This window comes from Mchenga conophoros, linkage group LG6, assembly GCF_057382185.1.
Source record: "Mchenga conophoros isolate Kocher_MC1m ecotype Shallow Benthic linkage group LG6, M_conophoros_male_GT1.1, whole genome shotgun sequence".
NCBI lineage: Eukaryota > Metazoa > Chordata > Actinopteri > Cichliformes > Cichlidae > Mchenga > Mchenga conophoros.
This window is the reverse complement of record NC_140531.1, coordinates 37,464,847-37,480,375: the sequence shown is the minus strand read 5'-3', so window position 1 is coordinate 37,480,375 and position 15,529 is coordinate 37,464,847.

Here is a 15,529-nt window from a genome sequence, read left to right as displayed (position 1 = left end):
GGAACTACAAGCCCGTGATCATCAGTGGTGCACCAGTGCAGAGAGTGGACAGCTTCCGATACCTGGGTGTCCACATCACTCAAGACCTGTCATACTCATGTCACATCAACACCCTGGTCAAGAAAGCCCTCCAGCATCTCTTCTTCCTCACCTCAGAAGACTTAGAGACTTCAGTCTGCCACTGAGGGTGCTTAAGAACTTCTACTCCTGCACCATTGAGAGCATCCTGACGGGAAACATCGGCACCTGGTTTGGGAACAGCACCAAGTAGGACAGACAAGATCTGCAAAAAGTGGCGCGCTCGGCCGAATGCATCATTCACTCTAATTTTCCTGACCTGACCTGTCTGTCTACACTAAGCGGTGCATGACCTGTTATGGCACTGAGCCTTGGGAGTGAGAATGCCTTTTTATTTTTATGCAAATCCAAGTGTGCCAGGCCTCGTGGATGATTGGTTACTAGGAGACCCGTGCCAGCCCTCTTTTATGCAGATTGAAGTGTGCCAGATCATGCGGACGATTGGCTGATTGGAGATCCCATGACACTCCAAGAAGAAAAGACTGGATGATCGTGTGCACCTGTGGGAATAAAATGCTGGAGGTCCTTCACTCAGTGGCTGCTGCTTAGGACTAAACATGCAGTTTGCTCTTCGTGCCTCCCTCTGTGAACTTTGTTGAACTTGTTCATAATGCTGAACTTTGCGTGTTATCCTCGATGCATGCTCGAACTTAGCCTGATTAGAATTTTGTGACGCTAGCTTGCCTTAGTTATCCCTTAGCTTTTACATTTACTTGTGTTATTGCTTTACATGTGTTAATTGGTTTCCCAGTGGTCTGTTGAACAGCCCTATCAGTTTTCTGTTTAAAGTTGTAATAAAACCTTCTATTTTACTCAGTTTTTGTGTGGGGGCTTATGTATGTTACTCCCCTCCTGTCGCCTAGCAGAGGGGTCGTAACAGACCAAAGCCAGGAAGATCATGATCGACCTCTTCCACCCTAACAATGGACTCTTCTCACTGTTGAGGTCTGGGAAGTGCTTACGCTCCCTTAAGACCAAAACAGAGAAAATAAGGAGGAGCTTCTTCGCCCAGGCAATTCAGGTCCTGAACCAGGTGTAGGACATGACTGGACTCTCATACATCACGGCACCGCATGCACTCTGTTTATCTGCATACTTCTTATAATTTCTTTTTTAAATTGTTTGTTTGAACATTCTATTTTTTCTTTACAATTTACCTTTAACCCTTAGTTCAGTCTTTACTTCTTAGGTTAAATTCTTAATTTATTGTTTACATCTGTTAGACCTTTTTTTTTATTTGAAAGCAAAACATTTTTACTGTAAATTTCTAAATTTTAATTTGTAAATTTTAGAAATCTTGTCAATTTCTGTAGTGTAGTTTAATGGTCAGGCATTGCACAGCAATAAGCATTTCACTGCATGTCGTACTGTGTATGATTATGTGTGTGACAAATAGAATTTGAATTTAAGATAGCAGAAGCCATCATAGTGTCATAAAAAGTCCTTAGTAGTGTTCTGCACATCCCAAAAGACCTCAGCCTTTCTAGCTGATGAAGTTGACTTTTAGCCTTCTTAAACAGAGCACGAGTGTTAAATCAAATCAAATCAAATCAAATCACTTTTATTGTCACATCACATGTGCAGGTACATTGGTACAGCACATGTGAGTGAAATTCTTGTGTGCGAGCTTCACAAGCAACAGAGTTGTGCAAAATACAATAATGTAAACAAGCAAAATACAAGAATGGCTACATCTGAAACTAATAAATATATGTACAATATATAATAGTATATGCATTTCTGGATGTGTATACTAAATATTTTTCTACGTGTGTGTGTGTGTGTACACATATTTTACAAATTAAATAGAGTAAACAATAAATAAAATATATAAAATAAAATATACAGAGTGAGACATGTGCAAAACAGTGGCGTTACTGTACAGTATGGAGTGCATAATGTTAAAGTTCCAGTAGTGAAGCTGAGGTGTCTATGACGTGTTCAGCAGTCTGATGGCCTGATGGAAAAAGCTGTCTCTCAGTCTGCTGGTACGGGACCGGATGCTGCAGAACCTCCTTCCTGATGGAAGTAGTCTGAACAGTTTATGGCTGGGGTGACTGGAGTCCTTGATGATCCTTCCCGCTTTCCTCAGGCACCGCTTCCTGTAGATGTCTTGGAGGGAGGGAAGCTCACCTCCAATTATCCGTTCAGAGCACCGCACTACTCGCTGGAGAGCTTTGCAGTTGTAGGCGGTGCTGTTGCCATACCAGGTGGTGATGCATCCAGTGAGGATGCTCTCAATGGCACAGTGATAGAAGGTCCTGAGGATGCGGGGGCTCATGCCGAATCTTTTCAGTCTCCTGAGAAAGAAGAGGCGCTGCTGCGCCTTCTTCACTGTTTTGTTTGTGTGTACTGACCACGTAAGATCCTCAGCCAGATGTACACCAAGGAACCGGAAGCTGCTTATGTGACCAGTCTAGTTTATTGTTAAGGTGGGCACCTAATTTGTACCACCTCAATGTCCAAAACATCGAGGTTATAGGTGGTGCTTTCCTCTGGAAGTCAATCACCATCTCTTTCGTCTTACTGGTGTTGATGCGCAGGTGGTTTTCATATGAGATGATGAAGTCGGTGATGACCTTTCTATACTCAAGATCGGTCCCCTCAGATCCAACGATGGATGTATCATCTGAGGACCTCCGGAGGTGACAATTTGTGGTGTTGTATCTGAAGTCAAAACTGTAGAAGGTAAAAAGGAAAGAGTCTGTCCCCTGAGGGACCCCCATGCTGCATAGCGCTACCTCAGGGAAACAGTGCTGAAGCCTCATGAACTGTAGTCTGCTGGTGAGGTACTTTATTGTCCATGCATTTTGGTGATGGTTGATGCCAGCTCATTCCAGCTTCTCCATCAGCGGTGCTGGTTGAATTGTATTGAAGACACTGGAGAAGTCAAAAAACATGACTCTCATAGTGCGTCCAGTACTCTCCAGGTGTGGCCGTGATCTGAGCAGGAGGCAGATGACTGGATCATCCACCCCAAACAGGACGGTAAGCGAACTATACTGGGGTTCGACAGAGCTCATATTGGATATTGAAACCCCAAGTGACATCAAAACTTACAGGTTTTGTTCCAGAAAACAGTAAAAAATGCATGTAATAACCTATCTCCATAAAATGTGCATACATCAAAAGCAACACTAAAAGTCTCAGTATTTCTTACAGAATTAGATTCTATTTGCGGCCATAACTGCAACCTGTGGAGGGAAATGGAGGTATGGTCATAGCACCAAGGCTTATAATAAACAATATATTAACAAAGTAACAGTAAGTTCAACATTTAGATGTATTTATATGTTAATTATATAAATTTCTCACAAGCTGCATAGGCTGCTGTCTTCCTCCTCCCATTAATTACACATGTTAAAATAAGGAACCCTTTGACACTGAAGATATTTTTCAGTGTTCATTTGAATTGTGGAAGCAAATGATCCTTTACTAGAGTTTTTAGCCAACATTCTCATTATGAACTTTTACAGGCAGCTTATAAAATTTGCAGAGAGGTCTCTATGAAAAAAGCTATTGATGCACTACTCCTAGACATTTGATCTCATTTAGAAATTTACCATTTTCTTTTCAGCCAAAAGAAAGAGTTCATTTTTTTGTTTAGGCAAACACAGAGCTGACCAGCTGGTCACCAACAGGCTGGTTGTGTGTTAATGTAAGAGAACAAGAGGGAGAACGCTGCAGACAGGTCTACGACTTACTTATTTGAAATAGTTAGAAGAGAGAAATGAATAGATATGTGGTGCTATTTTTTTTCATGACATTTTCTTCTTCTTCTTCTTCTTCTTCTTCTTCTCCTTCTTCTTCTTCTTCTTCTTCTTCTTCTTCTTCTTCACCACAATAGATCATCTGCCTCCATCTCACCCTCTCTTACCCACATAGCAGACAGGTCTGGCTCGGATCTGGTGTTAAGCCGACACTGCTGGTTGACTTCTGGCACGGTAAGTGGTATGTCATTCAGATATGGGCCAGGCCTGGCATAAATAGCACTGTTTATATGATGGCATGCCACATCTGGCCCGATTGTGGTTTGGTTTATCTGGCCAAGGCTCATAGAAAACAGGTCTGGCCCGGATCCGGCATCAAGCTGGCACTTCTGACTGACTGGTGTCATGGGAGGGTGCATGTCAACCAGCTGTGGGCCAGGTCTGGCAATGATGGCACTATTTATGTTCCTATTTTCCTATTTTACTTAGAAGAGCCAAATGCCATGTTGCAATACTATACTGCTATAGTAGCCAACGTTTCAAATGCAGGTTTAACAATTGTGAGTGTATACTTACACTTTGTTGTATAGAGCACTTTGAGTAATCTGGGAGAGTAGGAAAGTGCTATGTAAGAATCAGTCCATTCACTGTCTGAACAGAGTTTTGTCATGTTTCTTTTGGGCTATCATGTTCCGGCACACGTTGTTATTTCATGGCTTGATTAAGGTACACATTAGGCTGAGATCTGGGGCCAGAGCTGAAACTGTTCTGGGCCAGCACAGGGCCAGCAGTGTGTCTGCAACTGGCCCGTGGCTGTACACAACTGGCCCACAACATGGCCCACATACCGCAAAGAGTGACGGCCCTTTGGTGGCCCAGATCTGGTTTGCCAGAGGTAATTCACACATGGGCCAGCACAGGACCACCCGTGTGTCTGCAACTGGCCTTGTGCTGGCCTGTGTGTGGGCCACCTCTGGCAAACCAGATCTGAGCCACCAAAAGGCTGTCATTCTTTGAGGTATATGGGCTATGTGTAAGCACATTGTGCGGGCCAGATCTGGGACATACCAATTTTGCTATGTGGGAACATGCTCTTCTGTCACACAAACCCTCTACATGCCCTTCATTACATCCATGAATCTTCCCCATGGTCTTCCTCCTGCCTGGCAGCTCCATTTTTAATATCTTCTGTCCAACAAATTCACTATTCCCTCTCTACACATGTCCAAACCACTTCAGCCTTACTGCTCTAACTTTGGAGACATGTGGATGGATGGATGGATAAGACTTGTTTACTAATGACCAAAAAGTTTACCTCATGGTGGTACTATAAGGGACTCACCAAAGTCATAGAATGTATTATGTGTAAATTATAAATTTAATTACATGGGACAAAATTCAGTAGCAAATTAAATATTTCAGCAAGCATCAAAGTGGTGAATTGATACGTTGGCCAACAGCATCCCAAGAGCTATGCTACTATCAAGGAGTAGTGCTGTTTATTGTAAAGAGGTGAAAATTAATAAAAAAAAAATCATATGTATTCTCAAGGTGAGAGCAAGAGGAAACCACTGCCCCTGCCAGCAGTTTAGAAAGAAAATGTTGCAGGTAGTTTCATAATTACCTACACAATATGAATAGCACACCACAGAAGCAATTCATCTTTACATAACACCCATTTTTACAGTTGTTTTAGTTTCCTCACAAATGTACACATAAACTAGTGTGATTGTTATTAGCATGTCGTAATTAAACCATCTGGATAACAAAGTAGCTTGCTCAGTCTCAGGGTGAAATGACAATAGTTTGCCTCTTAGTGTTTGTGTGTGTGTATGTGTGCGTGTGTGTGAGTGTGTCTGAAAGAGTAAAGTGATACCAGAGGCCATTTATCCAGAGAATACCTGTCATGGTCCTGGGTCGTTGACCCAGCGTTTTGCGTTTTTTCTGATCTGTATTAGTTAGGGTTAACCTGAAGTTTGGTGTATTGTCAGCCCTACCTGTGTCTGTCCTTGGTGCTCTGTTCATGTCCCCGTGTTGTGTTGTACATCAGTCTGTTTCCTGTTTTATTTTGAAGGCTCGTGTTCTGGATTTCCTGTTCTGTTCTGAAGGTCTGTGTCTGTTATTGTGTTCAGCTTGTCTCCTCCGGTCCCCAGGTGTATTAGGTTCAGCTGTTCTTCCCTTCTGTGTGTGATTACCTGATTACCTTGTGTGTGTATATTTAGTGGGTGTCGGTCTGTGTTCGTTGTCGGCTCGTCTGCGTTCATCCATGTATCACTGCACTCATCCGTGTATTTCTGCATTCCATGGTGTCCTGTCTCTGCGTCCCTCTGCCCCACACCCCCTTTGTACGGTCTCAGGTTTGCTATTTAGTTTCTCCCAGTTTAGGTTTCCGTTTGTAAAGTACTCATACCTCGTTGCCTGTTTTTGTCACCGCCACCTTTGTAAATAAAACATCACTCGTATCATCAGTTTGCTGCATCTTGGGTCCTCCTTTTCCTCCACACCACACGGCTCCCTCCGCCAGCCGTGACAGTACGAGCCGACCAACATGGACCCAGCAGCATTCGCACCTACCCAGGAGTTTCGGGAGGAGGTAACCGACACGGTCGCAAGGTTGGTAAACCTGTGGCTCGAGCAGGAGGAAGAAGAGTTCCACCGCGCTGTAGAAGCCAGGCTACAGCAGCTACTCTCTGCACACTCCTGGCTGCTAGACTCGCTTCACCCGCTGGCACGGGACTTCCTCCTTCATGAGCTGCACCTTCGCCCTCCAGCCGCTACCGCTTCCCAACCCAGCCCGGCGGTGAAGATTTTGCCCGGCCCGCCGGAGGTTTTGCCCGGCCCGCCGGAGGTTTTGCCCGGCCCGCCGGAGGTTTTGCCCGGCCCGCCGGAGGTTTCGCCCGGGAGGAAGCGACGATCGCGCCGTCGGCGCGTCGCCCCACAGCCGGAGAGTAGGACTTCGGAACTGCCGGCTGTGGTGAGTGGAAAAGACACTCCGTCTGTTTCGCCAGCTCGAATGACTGTTTATTCCGGGGCTGTGTTTGTTGAGCCAGCTGCCCAGCAGGTAGCTCTGTTAGCCACTCAATCGCCACCTCCATTACAGTCACAGCCAGACCTATTAGACACTTGGTTACAATCCATAGCTCAGTCAATAGCTCTGTTGGCAAGAGACTCATCAGCTTTATTATCAGCTCAGCCACCTATTCAGCCACCATCTTCACCAGCTCCGCCTGTATTACAAGTCGAGTCCATCCAACCGGAAAAGCACTGTATTTCACCTGTTCATGTCAAGCAGAGAGACACACCACATAACGCAGTTGTCAGTCCGCAACAGCTGGCCAGCCCAGAGACTGTGACGCACTCCAGGGCCTCCCCAGAGGCTGGGTCCCAGCCCCCAGCCGACTCTGGACCCCTGGAGATTAAGAAGCCAGCTGAGGACTGTATCCGGCTGTCGCTGCCCGAGCTGGGTCAATGCTCTGTGCAGCTGCAGTCTGCCTTGTGTTTGCCAGAGGCCCGTGTGCCTGCTGGTTCTGACCCGTGCCTGCCAGAGGCCCGTGCGCCTGCTGGTTCTGAACTGTGCCTGCCAGAGGCCCGTGCGCCTGCTGGTTCTGAACTGTGTGTTCCAGGGGCCCCGGTGCCCACTGGTCCAGAGACTGTTTTCACTGGGGGGCCCGAGGAGCCCGTCCAGCCTCCTGCCTCGTCAGCTGGAGGGCCCGAGGAGCCCGTCCAGCTGCCAACTGCAGCCTCATCATCCTCGCCAGCTGCAGCTTCATCCACGCCACGGGCAGCAGCAGCTTCTTCCACGCCTGCAGCGCTACAGTCTCTGGCTTCCACGCCGTCGCCTGCTGCAGCCTCATCATCCTCGCCAGCTGCAGCCTCCGAGCCTTCATCCTCGCCCGGTCCAGCTTCGTCTTCAGCATCGCCTGGTCCGGCTCCAGCCTTCGTGTCTTCAGCATCGCCTGGCCCGGCTCCAGCATCCTCGTCAGTATCACCTGATCCGGCTTCTGCTTCAGCTTCGCCTGGTCCGGCCTCTGCTTCAGCATCCTCATCAGCTGCCTCGTCTGGTCCAGCCTCTGCTTCGGTCTCGTCTGGTGCTGCGACGGCCACGCCACCTTCGGGTCCCAAACTGCCGCCTCGACATCGGCGGTCATCTGCCAGGCCGCTGGTGGAACGTCATCGTCAACATGGACGACCTCCTAGACGCCGCCGCTGCCTTCCGCACGGTCGGCCTCCAGACTTCTGTTATCACCGCCGTTGCCGTCCGCACGGTCGGCCTCCAGACTTCTGTTATCGCCGCCGTTGCCGTCCGCACGGTCGGCCTCCAGACTTCTGTCATCGCCGCCGTTGCTGTCCGCACGGTCAGCCGCCTGAACTGCCTCCACTCCGCCACCGCTGCCTTCCGCTCGGTCGGCTTATGGATCTGTGTCGCCGACGTGGCCGGCCTCAGAAGATGAACTGTCCTGGACTTCTGAGCTGTCAGCCCCTGGGCCGGCCTCCTGAACTGTGTTTTTGTCCTTGTACTCCAGCATGTGTGTTTTTGTTTTGGACAATTCCCTCGGTCCGCTGGAGCTTGTTTTGCTCTGTGTTGGTCCCTCCGTCCTGGGCCCCCGCCGCCCGCCCTGGGTTGGTCGTTTGTTTTTGTTTTTGGCTGTCTGGTGCCAGCCCTTGGAGGGGGGGTACTGTCATGGTCCTGGGTCGTTGACCCAGCGTTTTGCGTTTTTTCTGATCTGTATTAGTTAGGGTTAACCTGAAGTTTGGTGTATTGTCAGCCCTACCTGTGTCTGTCCTTGGTGCTCTGTTCATGTCCCCGTGTTGTGGTGTACATCAGTCTGTTTCCTGTTTTATTTTGAAGGCTCGTGTTCTGGATTTCCTGTTCTGTTCTGAAGGTCTGTGTCTGTTATTGTGTTCAGCTTGTCTCCTCCGGTCCCCAGGTGTATTAGGTTCAGCTGTTCTTCCCTCCTGTGTGTGATTACCTGATTACCTTGTGTGTGTATATTTAGTGGGTGTCGGTCTGTGTTCGTTGTCGGCTCGTCTGCGTTCATCCATGTATCACTGCACTCATCCGTGTATTTCTGCGTATCTCTGCATTCATCTGCGTTCCATGGTGTCCTGTCTCTGCGTCCCTCTGCCCCGCACCCCCTTTGTACGGTCTCAGGTTTGCTATTTAGTTTCTCCCAGTTTAGGTTTCCGTTTGTAAAGTACTCATACCTCGTTGCCTGTTTTTGTCACCGCCACCTTTGTAAATAAAACATCACTCGTATCATCAGTTTGCTGCATCTTGGGTCCTCCTTTTCCTCCACACCACACGGCTCCCTCCGCCAGCCGTGACAATACCGCTACCCTCAGTCTGCTTTTACTGTTTCATTCTTATGAAGAAATCAAATCGTGGTCTCTGTGTGCACATGTCTGTGTTCCAAAGATTTAAACAACCTTAGTACAATGCTTTTCTCTTGCCTATTCGAGGATCCTTCATGTTCAACTACAGCTACAGCATGATGTCACTTATTCCACAAGTAAACAAGTGAAGCTATTTTGGACATGATTTGAGTTGTACAAAGATAACAGCTACTGAGTCTGCTGTTTTTACCAGATACAGCTCATGTCAAACATGGTAGCTTTTGACTGTTGAATTATTTAAACCTGCAGAAAATTCAATGCATATTTTGAACATGAATAGTGATATTGTGTATGAAATAGTGAGAAAACATAGCTCACATAAACGTTTAAGGTGTTACCAGTGAAATACAAAAAAAGCTGTTTGGAGACTCAAACAAAAAACTGAAAGAAAGTATTCCTGTAGTAGGTATAAAATATTTAAAATGTCGCCTTTGTATGTGGCATAGTTATTGTTATAACCACAAATAGATTAAAAGCCAATGTACCACATGTAACTACTCTGCAGTGAACTATTTATGGTCATTTGATACTTTAACATGTTTTAATCACCATATTACGATGTTTTTGTTCTATTCATATAACTACAGTTTAAACATTTAAAGAATACAGCAATATCAAACCAATAAAACTCAATATGAAAGATAACTTTTATTTGTTAAAGAGGGTGTAAAGATACTGAGAGTACTTGTGGCACAAGGAGCACACCTGAGAAACCAAGCTTTGTCAAAATGATGTGTGGCAACAGACATGTGCATTAAACACATCTGTTGCATACATGACAACTTATTTTTCCAGCTCAAGCAAACAAACTAGAATCCAATGCATCTTGTCACATTATGTCCAATGCATACATGTATTATTACCTATTAGTCACATGCATTTGGGCACACAATTTAAATCACTAGAATAGCTCCACCACTAATAGTAGGTGTATAAGTGCAATGGATGAAAGGCATTAGCCTGCAAAGAGATAAACACCAACAGTTTAAATGATGTAACCAAATGCTAATGTATGCAGATAAGAATGGATGTGCAGTGGATCAGTTTTCTGTTAATAAGCAATTATTTCTAGATGCTCATCAGAGGTTAAAATACACTACCACAAAGTATATATTTTTTCAGGAATTAGGAATCAAGTAACATGCTGTAAGCCAGTAATTTTGCGATGTATGATATTTGTAAAAAACAAACACTTTATCACCATTTATCAGCTTCACTTTTTAAATATAAAACATGCAATTGTAGTATAAAATGGCACAGAATAGACACTTGCTGGCAGGTGAAAACTGACATCTGTATCATTTTTTGTATGTAATTTGTATAGTATATTTTTTTTTCTCTAATTTCTTTTCTAAATGTACTTGTATATTGTTCACATGTTGAAATAAATTACCAATCAATCAATCAATCAATCAATCAATCAATTACCGTTCACAAAAAACAAAATTAAACAGTGATCCAGCGTAGGCCAACAAGTAATGTGAAAAGTGGACCTATATTCACCAAACTGCTAAAAAACAAACAAACATAATTCCCAATGAAAGGATCGTGATTTTCTGTAAACATGCACTTGGTTGCCATGCTCATCGTCAGTGTTCTGTCTGCAATGTTCCTGTAAATATGTATAATGTAGATTTATTTTTATATTCACATGTTTAATTTTGTGAGTAAATTAGAATGAAGCAATTGACGTTTTATATTGTTTCATGAAAGTGTACTTGACGTGTTAGAGACAGGCAACCCGTTGACTAGCACCTACAGCCAATTTAGAATCACCAATTAACCTAACATGCATGTTTTTAAACTGTGCAAGACAGAGTACTCAGAAGAAATCCACACAGATACAGGAAGAACATTCAAAGGCCTCAGCCAGCCAAACCCAGAACCTTCTTGCTGTGATGCGACCAACACACCACCATATTCATTTCCAGAATATTTAATACAAAGGTTACATTGCTGATGGGTGCAGCTGAAGGGTGAAGCTGATGACTTACTCTCACTGAGTTTTGGAAAATAACAAAAGTTATTCTCATTTCTCTCCCCACAGTCCCTCCATCTCCTTTTCGGTTTCCCTCTTTGTCAAGTCCTTTCTGTCACAGATATTTCCTAAAAGTACATGTCAGAAATAGAGGGAGAAGATGAAGAGGTGGTAATGGTGGCAGGTGTTATGTTTGAAGATGTGTGTGTGTGTGTGTGCACATGCGTGCCTGTCAAAGGTACAGGTGCTCTTGCAGTGTCAGAGAAAACGGCAGGCTCAATCTGGGGTCGGCTGATTGGCCAATTAGGGACTGTTTCCATGTGACATGCGGCAGTCAATTTACTCTCCTTTTTTCACTGTCTGTCCCCCTCTCTCTCTTTCACTCTCATCCTTAAGTGGCTCCGTCTTTACCACTATCCTATCTGTCTCTTCCAGTATCTCATCCACTTTTTCTTCCTACCATTCAATTTGTTCCCTCTCCTTCACTTACCTATAGTCTACTTTGCTTTCCTTCCCAACATGCACCTCACAGTCTCATATCCCTCAAAGAACTCCCTGCCGCTCTTTTGTCATTTCCAGTACACCTCTTTCTACCACTTCCATTGTCCGTCCTCACCACACACATCAGAATATCCACTCCTCTAATCCAGCTTTGACAATTTTACTAATGGAACTAACCAGTCATTATCTAAACTACCAAAAGACCACACTTGTATCAAATACAAATGTGCTTCTGACAATTAAAATGAGTCAGAATGTTAAAAAAGAAGTTAACAACTGAACCGATTTTCCATGGAGGTATAAACAACATAGAAAGCTCAATTATCCTTTTGAAGCTAACTGTCATAAAAACCAACTAAACCCACGCTATGTGTTCCTACTTATGTTTTAAATTTGGAGAAGAGTTGTGTGTCGAGGTCTAGTGGATTTAGGGGAAAATGTATATGGCAGAGGGAAAGACCAAAAAAGAAAAAAAAAACTATATTAAGTTAAGTTGAGGACTAGTCTGTCATTTGAGAACAGTGAAATCGTTGATATGTTTCTGTTGATCTGAGTGTTGTGAAATGCCATGTTATCCTGCTGGAAACAACAATCACGGGATGGGTATGCTGTCATAAATGAATAGCTACAGTGTTTAAATAATGCTCAATTTAAACTAGGGGCCCAAAGTGTCCCAAGAAAATATTGCTGAGCGTGAATTGTAGATACGATTTTATTCATGCCAACTTGTGATCCTACCATCCAAATGTCACAGAAGAAATCAAACCAGGTGATGGTTTTCCAGTTTTCTACTGTCCAATTTTGGTAAACCTGTGTAAACTGTAGCCTCATATTCCTGTTGTTAGCTGAGAGAAGTGCCACGTGATGTGGACTTCTGCTGCTCATCTGCTTCGAGGTTCAATCTGCTGAGCATTCAGAGATGCTACTTGAGTGTCTGCTGCCTCCCTATCAGCTTAAAGGCGTTTGGCCATTCTGAAGTATTTCTGAAATATTCAGACCAGCCCATCTGACACCATCTGGCATCATCAACCATGCTACGTTCTAAGTCACTTAAATCACCTTCATGCTTGGATTGAATTTCAACAGGTTATCTTCATCATGTCTACATGCCTAATTGCCTTGAGCTCTTGCCATGTGATTGGCTGATTACATATTTGTGTGAGGACTTCACATACCACCACCAGATGACATGAGTACTTAAGTACTTACATCAGTGATGGTAAATAGACATTTTAACCCAAAAACCTATTGAGATCTGATTGTTTCAGAGAGACAATTATGGGGTTTTATTGTACCATACTTTACGTGTTCCCATAGCACAGGAGGAGAGAGAGCAACAGAGAGACACTCTGCTACAGTGAGAAGAGACGCTGACTGAAATTACTCCAAGCAGCATGCATGGAAAAGAAAAGAAAGGAAAAAAAAAACTAATATAACAGATCGGTGGATATTTCTCGCCTTTTCCTCACTGCTCTGAATAACTCTCTGTTACACTGTATTGCTACTGTACTTGCTGCCTGTGCTGTCTTATCTCGTCATGCGCTATCAGTGTCCCTTTTGATGCGGCAACGTTTTTAGACATGAATTTGCTTTTCACTGCATGAGAAAATGCACAAGTGGCATGAGAGCACATGGAAAGTGGGAATTGCCAAAAACTAACAGCAGTATGTGAGGCTTGGCAGTCTTAAATAAACTGACCAGAAAATGCTATGTGACAAACAGTAAGGGACAGATATTCATTGTCAAGTAAAGTAATTTCTTTTTTGTTTCTTATGCATTGCACACTTGATCCATTGTGTATGTGATTCATCTGCTCCAGTTTCTAGTAAGTGGGAATGACCACCTCCTTCATTTAGTAAAAATCAGTGAATAGGACACCAGTGTACTGGTCAACCCCCAACCCATCCCATTAGAGAGAGATAAACATACTAATCCATTATTATATTTTTCAACCATTAATTCATTAAATTGCTAAAATGCTTTTGTGTTTTTCTATGTTGGAAATGCCAAAGTGGACATCCCACCACACTCATTAAGCCCAATTTAAGTGGCCAGTTGGAAAATTCATTTTACTTTTTAAAACTTAATTCATGTTTTAATACACATATAATTAAGTAATTGCAAGTTAAGATAAGATAAGATAAGATAAGATAAGATAGAACTTTATTAATCCCTCGGGTGGGTTCCTCTGGGAAATTCGACTTCCAAAAAGCACAGCAACGACCGAAGTTACAGTTACAGAATTGTTTTATATATATATATATATATATATATATATATATATATATATATATATACACACACACACACACACACACATATATAAATACAGAGACAAATATAAATAAAATATACAAAGGGGATAAATAGAATAAATAGGAATAAAAAATAAAAATACAAGTGAATTGCACATTTCAAGTATTGAGTCTATTGCACTGTTGACTATTTACAAAAAGTATTGCACAAGGTATTGCACAGTGAGGTGAAGAGGCACTACAGCTTAGTTGTTCCCCCCTCCTTTTTCTATGAGTCTGTGGTGGCCAGTGCGATCCTCTATGCTGTTGCATGCTGGGGGAGCAGGCTGAGGGTCGCAGATGCCAACAGACTTAATAAACTGATCCGTAAGGCCAGCAATGTTGTGGGGATGGAGCTGGACTCCCTCAAGGTGGTGTCGGAGAGGCGGATGCTGTCCAAGATAAAGACAATGTTGGATAACACCTCCCACCCACTCCATGACATGTTGGTCAGTCACAGGAGCTCGTTCAGTGAGAGACTGAGATTACCGAAAAGCACCACTGAACGACACAGGAAATCATTCCTGCCTGTGGCCATCTCCCTGTACAACGCATCCACTTAACACACTGTTTGCTGCTACAGCTACACATGTTTCTTTTCCAACTATTTATTTATGAGTGACTTATGTATGTATGTATGTATATATATATATGTATATATTGTACTATTCTTAGTTAGCGTATTGTCTGTCTTGTCTTAATGTTGGTTTAAAATGGAGCACTGTAACAAAAAATAATTTCCCCCAGGGATCAATAAAGTATTCTGATTCTGATTCTGATTGTCCTCCTGTTTCCCCTCCCTCTCCCCTCCAGAGAGGAGTTAAACAGTTTGATGGCGTGTGGGACAAAGGAGTTTTTAAGTCTGTTAGTTCTTGTCTTGGGAAGAAGCAACCTGTCACTGAACAGACTCTTCTGATTGTTTATGGCCGTGTGCAGAGGATGCCCAGCATTGTTCATAATGTCCTTTTCTCTGCCACTGTCACCAGAGTGTCCAGCTTCATGCCGACCACAGAGCTAGCCTTCCTGATCAGTTTCTATATATATAAGTTATACTGGCCAACTACAATTAAACACTAAAAAATAAACCACAGAAATGTGTATTAAGAAATTACATACACAATGACAACTGTCTTTCAGTTATAGAGCACTGTACTACCAGGATTTGATTACAAAAGTAACACAAGGAAGAGAGAGAGAGAGAGAGTTTTGCTCAGTGCAACCACTGGGTCTCAAAGGGCTTGATCCTTAAGTCAGTTCAAATATCTGCAGCTGGGGTGAAGCAATTCCATCAGGTGTGGGTAGGAAACTGTCTGAGAGATTAAAACAGGGAGGATGGCTTATCAAACAAGTCTTCCCCTTCAACTACAGTACTATTTGGTTATTTGCCAGTTGAACCCAAGTCTTGTGGAATGATCACACTCTACTCTTTAATGTGATGAAACCACAAAAATGACATAAAATTGCACTGTTTCATTTATTAAACAGGGAAAGCAGAGACACAAAATCTACTTTTCTTCAGTTTCTGAAATACAAGATGCTTTTCATTATGACTGCAAGTTTAATAGCAACAAATT